This window comes from Sciurus carolinensis, unplaced genomic scaffold, assembly GCF_902686445.1.
Source record: "Sciurus carolinensis unplaced genomic scaffold, mSciCar1.2, whole genome shotgun sequence".
Taxonomy (NCBI): Eukaryota; Metazoa; Chordata; class Mammalia; order Rodentia; family Sciuridae; genus Sciurus; species Sciurus carolinensis.
The window spans coordinates 1,001,303-1,021,914 of record NW_025920141.1 but is presented as its reverse complement, the minus strand read 5'-3'; positions in this window follow the sequence as shown (position 1 = coordinate 1,021,914).

Here is a 20,612-nt window from a genome sequence, read left to right as displayed (position 1 = left end):
AGACCCCAGGGTGGTCCTAGCATCAAGAATAGGCCCAGAAATAGATGGAATACAGGAGAGTTGGGTCATTGAATATGACCCTGCTGTGTCCTCCAAGACACAAAGAGGCAGATTTCTGGTGCAGAAGAGCGAAACATGGACACAGGGATCTGGAGGAGATAATGACACACATAGTGACAGTGATGGACAGCTCAGATGCATTAGGGATGAAGACATTGTGCCCTCTGCTTTCTAATTCCTGTCATCTATGAGGGGCAGTAATGTCAACAACCAGGAGCCCCCACAGAAACACGAGACACCTCACAACAGATTCTCACAGAATCCTCTGTCAGACACAAGTGAGACCATCCAATGGAGACCTTTGGAGACCCAGCTAGGTGACTGCCCCAGAGACCAGCACAGAACCTCCACCACAGTAGTCACAGAAACTCAAGAACCTCCCTCAGATACAATACAACTACAGGGTCCTCAAAGAACCCCTGATACAGACTTCCCACAGAGAACTCTGACTCAGACTTGTACAGAGAGACACCTAACACTACCACAACCTGTCACTGCCACATGATTCTCATACAGTGACTCCTCACAGAGACCTCCCACAGAGTTCCAGATATTGGAGAAACAATCTCCATAAATATGTATAACAGATTCCTCACAGAGAACTTTCCACAGAGACTAAGACATAGTACACAGACACCATACAGAAACAGAGACCTCACAGACAGTCCACAAAAAGAGACCTCATACACACTTTACATAGAGTTTGAGAGATCACACAGATGTTACACAGACACCTAACAAACTTCCCATGGAGACTTGACACACAGAGACTTACATCCCACAGAGAACCAACATCTAACTATTCCTCCTTCCATGTGGACCTGAAACCACCTAGCCACCTAGAAGTACATGAAGGACACAACCAGCCTTTTCCTGCCACAAAAAACCTGAGAAACTGAGACACTGTCAACATGACCTTCCAAATGGTCTTTTCAGCTTGGAAAAATCCTCAGGAACTTCTGTACTTTTGTAATGTCACTGCCTCTGAACAGAAAACTAGCGAATTCCAAGTGAAGACCTGCAAAATTCCTTTTTATACAGGTTTACACTACACTCAATTCTCACCCACAGTTAGAGAATCACAAATTATAACTCAAGTAAAATGCTGCCAGCCTCCAGTGAGAGAAATTTCCTATTTGTCCAATTTTAGTTATTATCTTGTCAAATGTATGAATGTCATTTTTTACAAAACATTCCTGGGAGACAAGAACTAAATGCAGGATTGTTGACTACTTTGGAAACATGATAAAGACCTATAGCAAATGGACACTAGGAATGAAATAAACAAGCAAAGAGGCATCTAGACTCATTGTACCTCCCAGGGACTGTGCACGCAACCATTATCCTAGCCATCCACACAAACAAAATATGCAGAAAAGATGGTGAGGAATTTATGGAATTACAAATGTAAAGTGAGAAACTGGGAAAGAAAAAGAGAAGTTTCCACTAAGATAAAGTATGAAGTTAGTCAGTCTGTCTGTCTCTCTTCCCTCACCATTCCTCCCTCTTTCTCACACACATACAAAGAAAAAAAAACATAATTTGAGAAACTACTACACACCACACACAGTAAGAGTGGAATACGTTTTGATTTAAAAGAGAAATAATCTTCTGTCACTATGAACTGCACAGTGCAGGGCAGAAAATGCAAAATTATTAATAACCCCTCAGCCATCCAGCTGCGAATATAAGGGCTCATAATCCTGGGCTTCAACAAGAGAACAGTCAGACTCTCTCTGCATTGAGACTTTGCCCTCTGACATAATCCTTCAGAACAGTGCTCCACAGGTGCAGGCCTGGAGCACATTACAGTCTTCTGGGGAGACAGAGAAAATGGCTCAATCTCCCATATCTGGAAGCAGATTGGAATGTCAGGAACACAAGTGGGTGAGACATCCCCTGGACACCCTGCAACACCCTCCTCATCAGTAAGTCAGCATCTTTTCCTGGACTCCCCCATGATTCTTTTCCTGTTCACTGAGACTCCATATCCTAACAGAGAAAGCAATGTGAGCCACTATTTCCTCAATCTAAATACATTTTATCCTATTATATTAACATTTTGGTAATAATGCCAATGGGATTCAACTCTTGATTTAAATTTACTGTGTACTTTCCAAAGTATTAGCTGAAATAATATTAGTAATATATTACTTATCTTATATGTGTAATGAAAATGATTTATTCTAATTTTCTTCCAAAAATGCATTGTAGGCTCAGGTTCTCTAATGAAAACTTCTCACAATCAGAATTGTACAGAGGGAAGGTACATTGTCTTCTGAAAAAGATTCTCTACCCTACGCACTTTCACCTCTTTTCTATTGCCATAGATTTCATATTCACAACAAAGGAGAGTTCAACACCACAGCCCAGATGAACAGCAGTTTCTCCCTTCCATCCTCTGACATCAGATGCCCCCAAGGACACCTGCACAGTGCTGGCACTTCGCTGGGTGTGGATGATACACTCAACATTTCACTCCCAAGGGCAGAAGAAAGTCCTTGCACAGTTCTCCTTTGCATGAGGGACTTTCCATGCTCAGGTGTTTACAAGAAGCTGATGAAAGGGTGCTTGAAATGGGTACTTTTCTTTGTTCATCAATAAGGTTCATGAAGACAGTTGGGGATTTCTTATGTTTTGCTAAAGAGAAATTGGGCATCTCTCAGCTTTTGCATGTGTGTGCTTCCAACAAACAAAAGGCTTGTCCTTTCCACAGGGAACTCTGCATTATCCCATGGAAGGTGGGGAACAACTAACAACACCTGCCCCAGGAACTGCTCCCTGGGTGAGCAAAGGGGTTTAACTCTTTCTATATTTAGAGCCATTAGAGAAACACTAGTCCCCGCCTAGGGCCTCATGAGAATATCTGGAGGATCAGGAGTACTGACACATTCCAGATGGTCCACAAACCCATAGTAAGTCAGGAAGACAGGACATGCTGACAGGTTCAAGCACTAACTATCACCCTCACACCAGCCCCAACAACACCACTGTGTGATTCAGAGCAAGTCTCCTATTTCTATACCTGAAGCATAAGGACGTGGCAATTTACTTCATTCATGCAAAATGGTGGGAACTGTGTCTGGCAAATGATACTTGTGGGCTGCCATTAGCACCTGGGCCCCAGGCTCACTATCAGTGAATCAGTTACAGCTATGCCATTCAGGACCCCTCTCCCAGGTATACTCACTGCACCCTGAGCACCCCACCTGACAGAGAGAGGGCAACTTCAAGAATGTCGGAATTTAGTCTCAGTTCTGCCTCAAGAGACCCCCAAATCAGGATGCTCCCCAGCCCAAGGGCCACAGTCACTCTGCACAGGAGTATTCCCAGTGTGTGGAACTGCAGATGCTCTGGGAGGCCTTGTGACCTGCCCCCTCATGACACCCATGGGCTGTGGGACAAGTAAGTAGTTATTACACAGTACTGTTTAGGGAATAATAGCAAGGGGGAATATCTGTATATGTCTTCAATATACACACATTATTCTTTCGCAATATTTTTTATTTCAGGTTAGTTCAACCCATGAATGAGGATGGCAGATAGAGAAAGTTAACTCCATATTATATAAACCACAGCACATTGTACAAAAGGGACTACTCATAAAATTCAAATAAAAGCCTCTGTTTCTAATGGCTCTGCTATGACCCTCAGGGCAAATTTCTTGCTAGTGGCATGATAAGAAATGTGATTCCAAGGTCCTCTCAGCAATGCCTCATTTGCTGCAGTTGTAATTAATTTACAATTGGTTTCACTAGGCAATTAGCAGAAGAAGTCCTCCTACATGGAGCAGGATTCTATCAGGGTTCCGCTTGTTCCCATCACAGTCTATAGGTTCTTGGTAGGAACCTTACTAACCACAAGGCCAGTATGGCTTATTCAATTATAACTAGAAAATGTGCCCCCACAGTTGAGGGGCACCCACAGCTGGGGTCATCACCCCCCTGCTTAGAAGGAAACCCTGACAGAGAACATCCCTTCAGACCTTCTACATGAAGGATGCTCCTCTGTGGACCCCAGGATCCACAGGGACCTGGACTGCCAGTGCCCAGGGAGGTATCTCTACCACCTGCTCACTAATAATGAGAAAGACAAGGATGCCCCTTCTGCTTGATATGCACACACAGGTTCCAATACTTTCTCCCTCATGGCACCTGCCTATACTGCCCAGTTTCTGGATCTTCCCTGGGGCCCAGGAGATGCTGCTTTATAGGAACAATCTTCAACTTGAAACTTTTATGGAGCCTCTAAATAAACAAAACACTTGATATTTACAAATCAATTTGTGATGTATTTTCTTTGTTTTGCCTTGGTCAAGTAAAGAAGTAAAAATATTTAAAAGAAAGCAGGAAGTTAAAAACTTCAAACTGATTTTATGCCTTCAATTTCTTAAAAGTAAGTATATTTTAATGAAAAATTTAAGAAGGGCCCAGTCTAAGAACTGAGGACAGAACTTTTAATCGGACACATGTTACTTAAGACAAACCACATCATTATTGCTACTCTCATTCCCCACACACCTGGACCCACAGTGACCTTGGTTTCTGTCTTGGCCATCTGGTGGTAAAATGCAAAATAAACCCATTTTATGCTACAGTGTTGAAAAGACCCACTGAGCTTCAGCACATCCTTTTGGGGTAACTGATATTGGTGGGGTGGCCTAATGTAGAGAGATGGGCAGCAATGTGTGTTTTACCTTCTAGCAATATCTCCAAGCTGATCATGTATTTGAAGTATTGGTTACTATCACAATATCACTATAAATGTCAGATTGGCCCCATGGATGAATTAAGTCAGTTTTTTTTCCTTCAAGGAGAGTCATCACACTACATCTTTTCTCTAGGTTATATCACATGCATTCATAATTCATAATATTTTGCACAACCACTTTGAATTCTGAATTTATACACTACATATGACTACTAATAATGTACAGAACACCACTCACTTTTATCAAGCAAGCAAACACTTGACAAGTCTCCAGGACCCTGGTTGTCCATGGGCAGTTTACTAACTGATTCATGAATGAGGTCACTTATTGTCATTTTCCAGGGAAATAAAAGCAGAGATTTTCAAGCCATGCCACTCCACCCTCATCCACAGGCCCCATGAAGACCCCTGATACAAACACTGTGGTGACCCTGAGGTCCCTGCTTCTCACCAGAGACAACCAAACTCTCCATACCTTCCTATTATGGTTGAGTTATGTTCCCCAAAATTCATATGTGGTCTCAACTACCATTACTCAAGAATGTGACTTTATTTGGTAATTGGGCCTTTAAAGAAATAATTAAGGGGAATGGGGTTGTGGCTCAGTGGTAGAGAACATGCCTGGCACGAGTGAGGCACTGTGTTCAATCCTCAGCACCACAAAAAAATAAAAGAGGTAAAATAAAGGTATTGTGTCCACCTACAACTAAAAAAGTATTTTAGAGAAAGGAAATAATTAAGGAAAATGAGGTCCTCATGACTGACTATAGTCCATTCTGACTTGTGATCTTTAAAAAGAAGAAAGTAGTCTGGGTAAAGGAGTGGAGTGTCAGAGAAGTCTGTTATACTCAACAGTGTTAGTCTACAAGAAAAGGAGGAGAGATAAAGACCTTGGATGAGAATAAACTAAAGGAATGCATGACCACTTGATCAGCATCACTGAACACAATTGTTAAGTTTTAGATATAGCATACTCCGGAAAGGCTCATACTCTGACAGCTTGATACCCAATGCAGTATAATTCAGGGATGGGGCTTTTAGGACATGATTAAATCATGAGGACTCTGACCTCCTAAGTGTATTAATCCATTGATGGCTTCATAATATGAATGTATTACTCAGAGGTGGTAGAAACTGTAGGAAATAGGATCTAGTTGAAGGGAGGGGGTCCTTGGGGGCACTACCATGGGGACTATATCTTGTCACCATTCCCTTTCTCTGCTTCCCAGCTGACAGGAGTTAAGCAACTTTCCTCTGCCAAGTCCATCTCCCATGATGTTCTGCTTTATCCCAGGCACAAAGTAATGGAGCTGGCCAACCACAAAGGAAACCTATGTAACCAGGAGGCAAAATAAATATTTCTTTGTTTTTCTCAGGTATTTTTTCACAGTGATGAAAAGCCAAAATAATGTAAAAGGGAATCCAGAAGAAAAAGAAAGATCAAATCATCAGTAAAAGTGAAAAAGTAAATTTCACTAGTGGAGTAAATATGCAAATGAGAAAGAGTAAATGATCATAATTATCAATATAGTAAACCATCAAACTTCTAAGATGAATAAAACAAAAAGAAAATAAAACATGGAATATTCAAAACCATTACAAGGAAGAAGAACAAGATGACAGGAATAACAACATACCTTCAAAGAATCACCCTGAATGTAAATGCTTTTAATTTTCCATATGAAAGAGGTAGACTGGCTAAATGGATTAAAAAATAAGATCCAACAATAGCTGCCCCATGAAACTTAACCAATGTGCAAAGACATACACACAATTAAAGCAAACAGATTGAAAGTTATGTTCCAACCAAAGAGAATCCAAAAGCAAAAAGGAGCAGATATACTCATAGTTGCAAAACAGACTTTAAAATAAAATCAGAAGGAAAAAGAAGGTGACTATATATTGATCCAGGGAACAATTCATCAAAAAGATATAATTTTTAAAAATGCATAAGCAATAAGTCTTGAAAGACCCAATTTTATAAAACAAACATGATTAGAGATAAATGGAAAGATAGGACACAAGAAATACATCATCTAGACACCCCCAAAAAATCAACACAAAAACATCAGATTTACATTAAATTATAGATAAAATGGACATAATGAACATGTATAAATTATTCCATCCAACAGTTGAAAATACACATTATTTTCTTCAGCACAAAAAATATTTTCCACAATAGAACATATATTAGGCAATTGAGCAATCCCTAACAATTTTTAAATTTAAGTATATTTCATTATTTGTAGTTAGAGAAAATATCTTTATTTTTTTATGTGGTGCTGATTATTGAACAAAGTGTCTCACACATGCTAGGCAAGTGCTCCACCACTGAGCCACAACCCGACCACTAAAAATGTTTTCAAATGAAATGATATCTTATATTTTATCTGATGTCAATGAAAAGAAGCTAGAAATAACTGCAGAAATTTCACAAACACATGGAACCTGAGCAACACACTATGAAATCAACAGTGGACACAGTACTTTCTTCTAGGTCATGGATAAAATTAGAGGGAAATACTAAAATTTGTTCCTGTCCTTTTTTTTTTTGGTACCAATGATTGAACTCAGGGACAATGGACCATGAGTCCCAACCCCAAACCTATTATGTATTTTTCTGAGAAGGATCTCATGGAATAGCTTAGGGCCTTGCTTTTGCTGAGGCTGGCTGTGAACTTGCAATAATCCAGTTTCAGCCTCCTGAGCTGCTGGAATTACAGGCATGCACCACTGTGCCCAGCGTAAAATTTCAAGAAATGGAACCACAACATAACAGAAGAGGGAAAGCAGTACTAAGAGGCAAGTTTGTAGGAATAAATGCTTATATAAACAAAAATAATTCGAATCAATAATATCATGATCCATCATAATGTCTTACAAAACCAAGAACAAATCATATCCAAAATTATTGGAAGGAAAGTAATAGTAAAGATCAGAGAGAAATAAATAGAGACTAAAAGAATAATACAACCCTCATACCAAAACCAGACAAAGACACATCAAGGAAAGAAAATTTCAGACTATATCCTTAATGAACATAAATGAAAAACTTCTTAACAATTTTAGCAAATAACATAAAAAATATTAAAAAGATAATGCACCTAGATAAAGTGGGTTTTATCCCAAGAATGTAAGGTTGGTTCAACACCCGAAAAATCAATCAATGTAAATCACTGCATCAACAGACTTAAAGTTAAGAATCACATGATTATTTCAACAGATGCAGAAAAAGTACTTGATAAAATACAGCACCCTTCATGCTCAAAACACTAGAAAAAATATGGACAGTAGGAACATTCCTCAACATTGTAAAGGTTATCTATACTAAGCTCATGGCCAACAACATTCTACATGGAGAAAAACTGAAAACATTACCCCTAAAAACTGGAACAAGGCAGGGATGCCCTCTCTCACCACTTCTATTCAACTTTGTCCTCGAAACTCTACCCAGAGATATTAGACAGACCAAAGAATTTAAAGGGATACAAAGAGGAAAAGAAGAACTCAAACTGTACCTATTTGCAGATGACATGATTATATATTTAGAGGAGCTTAAAAATTCCACCAGAAAACTTCAAGAACTCAAAAAGAATTCAGTAAAATAGCAGGATATAAAATCAATTCTCATAAATCTAAAGCATTTTAATTCATAGGAGATGAATCCACTGAAAGAGAAATTAGGAAAACTACCCCGTTCATATTAGACTCAAAAAAAAGTACATGGGAATCAATCTAACAAAAGAGGTGAAAGACCTCTACAATGAGAACTACAGAACACTAAAGAAAGAAATTAAAGAAAACGTTAGGAGATTGAAAGATCTCCCACGTTCTTGGATGGGCAGAATTAATATGGTCAAAATGGCCATACTACCAAAGTGCTATACAAATTCAATGCAATTCCAATTAAAATCCCAATGATGTACCTCATAGAAATAGAGAAAGCAATTATGAAATTCATTTAGAAAATAAGAGACCCAGAATACCTAAAGAAATCCTTAGCAAGAAGAGTGAAACAGGGGCTATCACAATACCAGACCTTCAATGATACTATAGAGCAATAGTAATAAAAATGGCATGGTATTGGCACCAAAATAGACAGGTAGATCAGGGGTAGAGAACAGAGGACACAGAGACAAATCCACATAAATACAGTTTTCTGAAACTACAAAAAGATGCCCAAAACTACAATGGATAAAAGATAGCCTCTTCAACAAATGGTACTTGGAAAACTGGAAATTCATTAGCGGCAAAAATGAAAGTAACTCCTATCTCTCACCCTGCAAAAAATTCAACTCAAAAGGGATCAAGGACCTCAGAATCAGACCAGAGACCCTGCAGCTTCTAGAAGAAAATGTAGGTCGAAATCCGCATCATGTTGGTTTAGGACGAGACTTCCTTATCATCACTCCCAAAGCACAAGAAATAAAAGCAAGAATCAATACTTGGGTAGATTGAAACTAAAAAGATTTTTCTCATCAAAGGAAACAATCAACAAAGTGAGCAGAAAGCCTACAGAGTGGGAGGAAATCTTTGCCACACATACTTCGGATAGACCACTAATCTCCAGAATCTGTAAGAACACAAAAACTTTACACCAAAAATACAAATAATCCAATCAACAAATGGGTCAAGGAAATGAGCAGACACTTCACAGAAGATCTACAAGTAATCAACAGATATATGAAAAAATGTTCAACATCTCTAGAAATAAGAGAAATGCATATCAAAACTACCCTAAGACTCCATCTCACCCAATTACATTGTCTATTATCAAGAACAAAAGCAGCAATAGGTGTTGGGGAGGATGTGGGGAAAAATGTACACTCATACATTGCTGGTGGGGTTGCAAATTAGTGCAGCCACTCTGGAAAGCAGTATGGAGATTCCTCAGAAAGCTTGGAATGGAACCACCATTTGATCCAGCTATCCCACTCCTTGGCTTATACCCAAAGGACTTAAAATCAACATACTAAAGAGATACAGACACATCAATGTTAATAACTGCTCAATTCACCATAGCCAGATTGTGGAAACAATCTAGATGTCCTTCAATTGATAAATGGATAAAGAAAATGTGGTATATATATATACAATGGAATATTACTCAGCCATAAAGAATGATAAAATTATGGCATTTGCAGGCAAATGAATGAAATTCTAGAATATTATGCTAAGTAAGATAAGCCAATCTCAAAAAAACAAAGGATGAATGATCTTGCTTATAAGCAGATGATGACACATAATGGGGGGTGGGAGGGGTTAATATTAGGGTTAGTTAGGGAGGGGGCACGAATGGAGGAAGGAAGGACTGCATAGAGGGAAAAGAGGGGGGAGGGTTGAGGGGAAGGGAAAAAATAACAGAATGAATCAAGCAACATTACCCTATGTAAATTTATGATTACACAAATGGTATGCCTTTACTCCATGTACAAACAGAGAAACAACATGTATCCCATTTGTTTACAATTAAAAAAAAAATCAGCATCTCGGCCAGGCATGGTGGTGCACAACTGTAGTCCCAGCATCTTCGGAGGCTGAGGCAGGAGGATGCAGAGTTCAAACCAGCATCAGCAAAGTAAGGCGCTAAGCAACTCAATGAAGCCCTGTCTCAAATAAAACACAAAATAGGCCTGGGGATGTAGCTCAGTGATCGAGTGCTGCTGACTTCAATCCCCAGTACTCTCACACCCCACCATAAAAATCAGCATCTCTTCATGATGAAAAGCCTGAATAAATTACATATAAAAGAACCATGTCTCAACATAGCTAAGGCTATGCATCATACTAAATTGAGAAAAGCTGAAAGGAATTCCTATAACATCAGGAACAAGACAAATATCCCCACTCTCACCACACTTATCAATATAGTACCAGAAATTTTAGTAAGAGTAATTAGGCAAGAGAAAGTGAATAAGAAAAAAGATCCAGAAGAGCTAAAGCAATTTTCACAAAAAAAGAACAATGCTAGGAGCACAACAATACCTGATTTCAAATTATACCTGAGAGCCACAGTTATAAAAACAGTATAATATTGTCATAAATAGAGGCAGGTAGACTAATAGAACAGAACTGAGAACCCAAAATAAGTACACACTGCAACTATCAACAAAGGTCCCAAAGTATTGGAAAAAGAACAGCCGTCTTCAATAAACGGTGCTAGAAAAACTGGATATTCCCATGGAGAGCATTGAAACTAGATCCCTATCTCTCACTGTACAAAAATCAACTCAAGACTAAAGAGACCATAATTTAAGACAGAGTCCTTTGGAACTACTAGAGAGAATATAGGGAAACACTTCAAGATCATGGCAAAAGCAATGATTTCCAAGTTAGTACTCCAACAGCTCAGGAAATCAGAACGAGAATGAACAAGCAGGATTTCACATACAAAAAACACATTAAAAAGGTAGTGCACCACAATCAAGTAGGTTTCATCCCAGGGATGCAACGTTGGTTCAACATCCAGAAATCAATAAATGTAATTCACCACAATAATAGACTAAAGAAACGTGATTATTTCAGCAGATGCAGAAAAAGCATTTGATAAGATACAGCACCCCTTCATGCTCAACACACTGGGAAAATATAGGGATATTAGGAACATACCTCAACATTGTAAGGGCTATCAATACTAAACCCCTGGCCAAAATCATTCTAAATGGAGAAAATCTGAAAGCATTCCCTCTAAAAACTGGAAGAAGCAGGATGCCCTCATTCACCACTTCTATTCAAGATCATACTGGAAACTGTAGCCAGAGCAATTAGACACACCAAAGAAATCAAAGGGTTACAAATAGCAAAAGAAAAACTCAAACTATCAGTATTTGCCAATGACATGATTCTATATTTAGAGGATCCAAAAAATTCCACCAGAAAGTTTCTGGAACTAATAAATGAATTCAGCAGAGTAGCAGGATATAAGATCAACATTCATGAATTGAATGCATTTCTATTCACAAGTGATGAGTCCCCTGAAAGAGAAATTAGGAAACTACTCGATTCATAATAGCCTCAAAAAACAAACTTGAGAATAGATCTAACAAAAGAGATGAAAGATCTCTACAAAGAAACCTATAGAACACTAAAAAAAAGGAAAAAAAAGAAAATAAATAAAACCTTAGAAGAGGGAAAGATCTCCCATGTTCTTGGAGAGACAGAATTAATACTGTTAAAACAGTCATACTATCAAAGGCACTGTACAGATTCAATTCAATTCCAATTAAAATTCCAATGATGTACCTCACAGATATAGAGAAAGCAATTATGAACTCATTTGGAAAAATAAGAGACCCAGAATAGCCAAAGAAATCCTTAGCAGGAAGAGTGAAGCTTGAGGTATCACAATACCAGATTAAACTATACTACAGAGCAATAGTAATAAAAACAGCATGGTATTGGCACCAAAATAGACAGGTAGACCAATGGTACAGAACATAAAACACAGAGAAAAACCCACATGAATAAAGTTATCTCATACATGACAAAGGTGCCAAAAAACATACAATGGAGAAAAAAATAGACTTCAACAAATGGTGCTGGGAAAACTGTAAAATTATATGAATAAAATGAAATTAAACCCCTATCTTTCACCCTGCACAAAACTCAAAAGGGATCAAAGACCTAGGAATTAGACCAGTGACCCTGCACCTAATAGAAGAAAATGGAGGCCCAAATCTTCATCATGTCCTCTAAGGTCCAGACTTCCTTAACAAGACCCCCAAAGCACAAGAAATGAAAGCAGGAATCAATAAATGGGATAGATTCAAACTAAAAAGCTTTTTTCTCAGCAAAGGCAACAACCAATAATGTGAAAGAGACCCTACAGAGTGAGGGAAAAACTTTACCAATGCACTTCAGATCGAGCACTAATCTCCAAAATTATAACTCAAAAAACTTTACAGCAAAAATACAAATAACCCAATTAATAAATGAGCTAAGGAACAGAGCAGACATTTCATAGAAGAAGATACACAATTGATCAACAAATATATGAAAAAAATGTTCAACATCTCTAGTAATTAGAAAATGCAAATTAAAACTACCCTAAGATTTCATCTCACTCCAATTAGAATGGTTATTATCCAAATATAAGCAACAATAGGTATTGGCAAGGATGTGGGAAAAAAGGTATACTCATGCACCAGAGATGGGCTAGCAAATTGGTGCAGCCATTCTGGAAAGCATTATGGAGTTTCCTTAGAAAACATGGAATGGAACCATCATTTGACCCAGTTATCCCACTCCTAAACCTATACACAAAAGGCTTAAAATATACTACATACTACAATCATGCAGCCACATCAATGTTTATAGAAGCTCAATTCACAATAGCTAGATTGTGGAACCAACATAGATGCCCTTCAATAGATGAATGGATAAAGAAACTGTGGTATATAGACACAATGGAATATTAATCATTCATAAAAAATAAAATTATGGCATTTGTCGGTAAATGAATGGAGTTGGAGAATATCATGTAAGTGAGATAAGCCAGCCCAAAAAGCAAAGGTCAAATGTTTTCTCTGGTAAGTGGATGGCAATATATAATGGGGGAGCATGGAGGTAAGGGAAGAAAGGAGGAATTTGGATGTGTAAGGGGAAATGAGGGGAAGTGAGGGGGCAGGGGAAAGGAAACATAGTGGAATGAGACAAACATCATTAACCTACGTACATGTGTGATTTTCCATTTCTACATCATTTTCCAGAGAAATGAAAAGTTTTACTCCATTCATGTACAATTAATCAAATTGCATTGTGCTGTCATGTATAACTAAACAGAACAAACCATAAAAATATGCATGTAAACTTTGACCAAAAAAGAAGTCACCTTCAATATAGTTACAAATTTATACCTATTATTTTTTCTACTCTAAGCTCTTATAATGTTATCAAATCAAAAAATGAAGCAATACAATCATGGATGTCCTCTAATACTCTCCATTGGACTATATGGTTGTTTACAGTGGAACTTATACAGGGTAAGTTCAGGTCATCAATGCAACAGAAACAAATTAAGAAAGCTCCTATACAGAAAATGCTTTACTAAGAATAGTGTATCCTTTTTCAAATTCATTTTTAAAATGATAAATTAAGTGATTACTCCCCAAACATTAGAGGTAGTTGTAAAGTTTAAAATCAGAGAAATGTTCATAAACAAATAGTTCATTACTATGACATGCTGAACACTTTGTCCCTAGTAACAATTCATAGTTCAATAAGCTGTGCAAAAAGCAATGAACAGTTTGCATTTAAGCAACACTCCCATCAGTCACTGCACATGCATCTGTCACATGTCACCTTGATGATTTGTGTGTCCAGTTTTCATGGCAGAAACCCAGAACTTAAACCAGAAGTTCAATCCATTACAAAAATATTTACATTACAGATATTATGGCCACCTGTATTTTTTTATTTAGCTTTCAATTTTTTACAGACTGCATTTTGATTCATTGTACACAAATGGGGTACATCATTTCATTTCTATGGTTGTACACAATGTAGATTCATACATTCATATAATCATACATGTACATAGTGTAATGATGTCTGTCTCATTTCACCATTATTCATACCCCCTCCCTCTCATTTCCCTCTACATATTCTAAAGTTCCCCCATCATTCTTTCATTCTCCACTTCTCAGGGAAAACATTCAGCCTTTGGTATTTTGAGCTTGGCTTATTTCACTTAGCATGATATTCTCCAATTCCATCCATTTATTTGCAAATGCCATAATATTCTTCCTCTTTATGGCTAAATAGTATTCCATTGTGTATATATACCATAGTTTCTTTATTCATTCATCTGTTGAAGGGCCTCTAGGTTGGTTCCACAATCTAGCTATTGTGAACTGAGCTGCTATAAACCTTGATGTTGCTGTGTTACAAATAATATTTCCCTACTGTAAATCATATAAATATTTCAGCATTTTTATACATATCAAGAAATAGATAACCACAAATAAGACATTAAAGAAAAAACAAAAATACAGCTCCTTTTTAAAAAATTTTTCAAATCAAAGCATTTCGCCGCAAATGAAGTAATTTTTTCTGTTTTGTTGCACAGTACTAGAGATTGAATCTGGGGCCTAGTACAAGCAAGTGTTCTACCACTGAGCCACACCCAAAGCCCCTTCTTTATTTCATTTTGCAACAGGTCTGCTAAGTTGCTGAGGCTGGCTTCCATCTTGCAATCATCCTCCCTCAGAATCCTAAGTATTTGGGATTAAACGTTTGTATCACCTGCCCTGCTTGAAGTGACTCTTTAAATCCACAGATGAAAGACTCTCCAAGTGACTTGAGAATTTATTGCAAATCTAGTTTTGGAACAGACTTTTATTTAACACAGGTTTCAGACACACCAGAACACATTGTGGAGTGGTAAAATATGTGATACCACCTTCATACTCCAAGGGAAAAAGTTCTTTTGCAAATAAGGAAAACCAAAAGGAACAAAAACATGGAAGCCTTCTACAATGTTATCTCTAAGAACAATTTCCCTTTATAGACTACAAGGCTGTTGACAATCTCAAGCACTTGAACTTCTGAAGAACTCCCACGGGAAGAAATTCCTCCAAGCTTCATCAGACACAGTTACACCTTTTGTCCTTCTCACCACCTTAACAGTATGACACATTCTGCTCCAAACAGACCCAATGGCTTCCCCTGTGTTCCCTAAGGTTGGTCACATTCATATTCATTCTTGTAACCCAATCAATTGCTGTAATTGTTTCTGGTGCCAATGTGGATTGCTGCATTTTCCAAAGAGGTGGAGGTCTCTGTGATTACTTGAATTTGCAGTGGTGCCCCTCCCTGTGCTGAGTTGTCATACCCAAAACAGCCCATCTCCCCATAAACATGTAGTCCATGCTTTTTACACCCATGGTACCACAGTTATGCAAACCACACAGGTGAAATTAACATACAGAAAGGTCTGAAATAATGCTGTGCCAGCCACAGTGAATGGGGATTAGAAAATGCTAAGCCCTCATTTAGGAAACATGGCTGGCACAGCCCTGCAGTCCTGAACATTTTTGTGCATTAGTTTTTATCATCCTCATTCACTCTCATTATGTCTGCATCTCTTTCTTCCCCATTTGGTCAGTACTTGAAATTGCTGCCACCTGCTCCCTGATGCTGTCACAAGCTCTACCATTTCTTGCCAACAACCACTTGACTAGACAGACAACTATCAGCTCAGGAATCCTCCTGAAACTTTGCAAGCAAGACTATCTCACCACCATTTCATATTCCTGCCACAATCTGTTGCTAGGAACACTTTACATACCTATGTCCAACATCAAGAAAAACTTCAAGAGGTGTATGAATTTCTTTTGTACACTGTGGTCCCTGGAGTGAAACTTTCCATATTCCCACTATATGAATTGTGCAAGCCACTCTGTATCTCCAAACATCACTTCCTAAAATGAGAATGAATGCTAATAATGTTGTAGTGAAGAGGAAATAAGTTACGATATTTGAACACTGCATAATTCCTATTGGATAATTTTGATTTTATCATTGTTTTTATATTTATTTCATTATTATGAGCTAAGAGAATGATTTTGATATTATCATTGTTTTTATTTTTACTGCATGATTGCCAACTTAATTTTTACTTGCTAAATAAAAGTACAAACAATGGTGATATAGTGTTTCAGGAACTAACCTACTAATTTTCTAGCATAAAAGTTAATGCTTAATACATACTAGAGAGTTACAGTTCTGAAAAGCAAATGAATATTCTTTCACGTAATTTTTCGATTCACTTTTTTGAACACAATATTTATTGGGTTTCTACTAATTTAATTTGGTGTTAAATGACTTTTTTTTCTGATCCCAGTTACTGCTGCTTTGACTGTGAACAAGCTGCACTCATGGAGTTCTTCCAACTGACTTTGTTCTCTCCACACTGAATATGCACGTCAGCTCTTTGGTGCTGGTGTTTCCAGTACTTGGGTGAAATCTAGGGTCCTCATGGCTTACCTGTTTAGGTTCAAATAAGGAAAAATCCATGGTTCTCTCCAGAGACAAAATGAAGTCTGGTTACAGTAATTACACTGTCAGTCACAGGTTAATAGTCAATACAGGACACTGCATTGAAACTACATATTTGCTCTCAGGAACAGCCAGACTTACTGAAATCCTGCAGAGTCGGGTCAGCAAGCAGCAGGTAGACTTCTCCATTTGCATTTGGTACATATACCTCTTCTGCCACACAGGTCTACTGGTCATGTCTTCTGACCACTTCAAGTTCAGCAGCTACCCTGGGAGTGAAATAGCAAGAAAATATTACTTGATGGGTGCTGCTCTTCCCTAAGCCCACAAGGATGCTGTCTGGACTGGACATGTATTCAGAGGAGACGTTTCATGGGCATCCCTGCATTTTCTGGGGCCTCACTCCTGCAGGTCTCCTGGCCGGTCCTCACAGTTTTCCCCTTGACCCACTCACTGGGTACTACTCTTGCTATCACAATCTCTCTCCCAACCTCAGGGCTCTTAAGCTGTGATCTAAGTTTTGACCCTGTGGTGGAAAAACAGTTATTCCCAAGTCAGCCTCTTCTGTGTTACTGTGGATTTCAACTCACTCTACCCCATGATGGCTCAAAAATGGTCAGAAAAAAAGTCTCTGAATTCCCCCATATGCCAGAAGGAACAAAGAGGTAGATTCTCACAGTGTTTCCTATATTGGAATTGTTTATATAAAAGCTGAGAACAACTTGATTTAGAAAAGCATGCGTTAAAAAAAAAGAAAAAACAAAAAAGCTCTAGCACGAGGTTGCACTTGGGACCAAAGATGGTTTAACTGCATCAGCTATGCACATTCCACTCACAGTCAGAGAAAATGAAGGGTCATCTGGAAAGAATCTGATTAGCTGCAGTGTGACCAAAAGTCAGTGGTCAGGTCAGTCAAGAGTACATGATAGTCTGAAGCTGCATTGCTATGATTGACTGAGACTTACTTACTGGGTTACAAGTGCATTCCTACAGTTAACATAGGTTAGAGCATATCTGTGTATTAAGCTAGGTTATAGTTTACCATATACCACAGTCACATTGGGACAAACATTATCACCCATATACAGAGATCGGTTTAAGACAAACTTATTTCAGTTTAACAATTAGCCCCATTTTGGTCACATTTTAAAATCTTCAGAGAGTGACCAAAACCATGAATGTAGACAGTGACACTATCTTCTACAATCGTCAAAATGGATCTGTTTGATTTCAGTACAGACTTCACAATTTCACAATATCAAATTAGTTAGATGAGCTGGGCATAGTGGCACATACCCATAATTCTAACCAGTCAGGAAGCTGAGACAATAGGATCACAAGTTGGAGGTCAGCCTCAGCAACTTAGAGACTGGAATCAACTTCAGGAGACCCTAATAAAATAAAAATAAAAATAAAAATAAAATAAAAAATCAAAAGGACTGGGGATGTAGTTCAGTGATAAAGCACCCTTGGGTTCACTCTACAGTACTGCTCTCCCTTTCCCCCCAAAAAAGAAGGTATTCTGCCTACTATGGCAGTGAGAATTGGAGGGGTAAAAATGAAGATTTCAGGCACATACCTTGGTGTTGAAAATGGAAGTGAATATAAAAGTGCAAAGCACTTAAAGGTGCATTCCAGTCACTCAATAAGTACTCAATACAGAGAAAACACTTCACATAAAAATAAAGCCCTCTCAGATAACTCTTCTGGGATGTAGTTATTCTGGGACACTGAAGGGGAACACAAAGGAGAGGATCACCCAAAATAGACCCTTTTGAGTATTCACTGTCAGCACAGACAGAAGACTCCTAACTGCCAAGCCACAATTTTGTGATATGTCATGTTCCCATGAAAGGCCGGGGCTTGTCCACCTGGGCTCCCTTCAGCCACATTGGCCGCAATTCCTGAATGGGGTCTGAAGTGTTCTCACACAAGAGGCCTTGGGCATCCTTACATGCCCCAATTCTAATGTGGGGACATTACTGACATGTTTGTGGCTCAAAAGATGAGTGAGTGAAGTATTTGCAGTTCCCTGTTACTTACAGAGGAGGTGAATTTGTTAGAGGCAGGGGCTGGGGGCCTCTTGTATTTTGGACAGGAGCTGTCCTGATCACTTTCCAACCCTGTGACAAGTACGTGAGATCAACACCTTCAATGGAGCAGAGATCTATTTTGGTTCATCATTTCAGATCTATGGTCGTTTGCCACTCCTGCCTCTGAACATGTGGCATGGTAAAACATCTGGCAGAGACTGTGTGGCAGAGGAAACTGCTCACCTCATGGCACCTGAAAAGCAAAGAGAAACAGAGCCAGAATTGTATAGGGGTCCCAGTACCCATTCAGTGGAACATCCCAAATGAACTAATTTCCATCAAGTGGGCCCCACTTTCTAAAATGTTTCACTACCTCCCAATAGTGCCATCAGCTGGGAACCAGAGGTTTAACAGGGAAGTCTTTGGGGAACATTAAAGTTCAATACCAGAATATATACCCTTGTCCCCAAAAACTCATGTCTGTCTCAGGAAAAGTAAATGAACTCAGTCCATCTCCAAGAGTCCACAAACCTCAATGGTGCCTGCATTTCTCAATAGTCCTCCAAAGTCTCCTCTGAAACTCAAGGGAACACAGTTATGCTGAACCCTGAATTAAAGGTTTTTTCCTCCACTCTTTCTTCTTTTGGATTCATCAACATAATTTTCTTTCCTTCCTACACACTCATCCTCTCTTAATGACTAACCACAGAATTAGTTAAAACACTATCCTTTGGACTGGGCAATCCCCTCTCTAGGTACAAGAAATGTACAAATTCAAAGGCATTGGCAGAAGTGTAGAGAAGAGACAGACTAGGGTGGAAACCAGATGCACACACCTTCAGAATGTAGCAAGTGTCTAAACAATTGCATAATCCTAGATTCAAAAGTCTGGGATGGCTCAGTGTCCACTGGACCCAGATAAGACCCACACAACCCCAGCTCCTGAAAAAGCACATCTGTCAAAAATAGTGAAATACTCCCTTGTGCCCACCAGCCCAACACTGAGAGAACAATCCTTCATATCACAATATATGCACTTTCACTTAGCAGCACTAAGCATGATGAAACCAGCAGCTACCCATTCATGTTGAATTACTGCAAAATGAACTCTTTTCTTCTCCCACCTCTCTGCCTCCTCAGGTACTCACTGACTCAGGTGAAAGAAAAGCACCACAATCAAACCTTTTGTTTGCTATAATCTTCTTTATAGCTTTATGTTAGCTATAATCTTCTCTAATAATCAAAAAGAAAATAAACACATTTTCAAGATAAAAAGGCACAAGGGGAAACACAATTTGCACAAAAGGGAAGAACAGGACAGTAACAAGGAAAAAATAGCAAGCAGGGCATTCAGTCTAGTTCTCCAAGTGGGGAACTAGGGTATGTGATGGTGTGATATGGATCCCTGAGGCTTAGACAAGTTTGCCACTCCCACCTTGTCTCCTATGGGGCCACTCCCTGGAGCTGGGTGTGCTCACTGCTTGTGACTTCCCTTGGCAGTCATTTCATTGGCCTGGCATTACTAACTTAGGTCTCCACTATAACACTGGTTCCACTCTGAGAGTTTGACAAATCACTCTTTCTGTAGCTAAATACCTGAACTCCAACTGTGACATACCCTTCCTGGCCACAAACCTTTTCTCAGAATTATCAGCGAAAGTCCACAGTTTTTAAAATATATTCATTCCACAATACCCAAGACACAATCGACTCCCAAGCACACAATGAACCTCTCACATCTGCCAGATACACGGGCCAAGAGCACCATGAATTCAAGACACACTCAGCCACCTATAACCTAGACTTCTC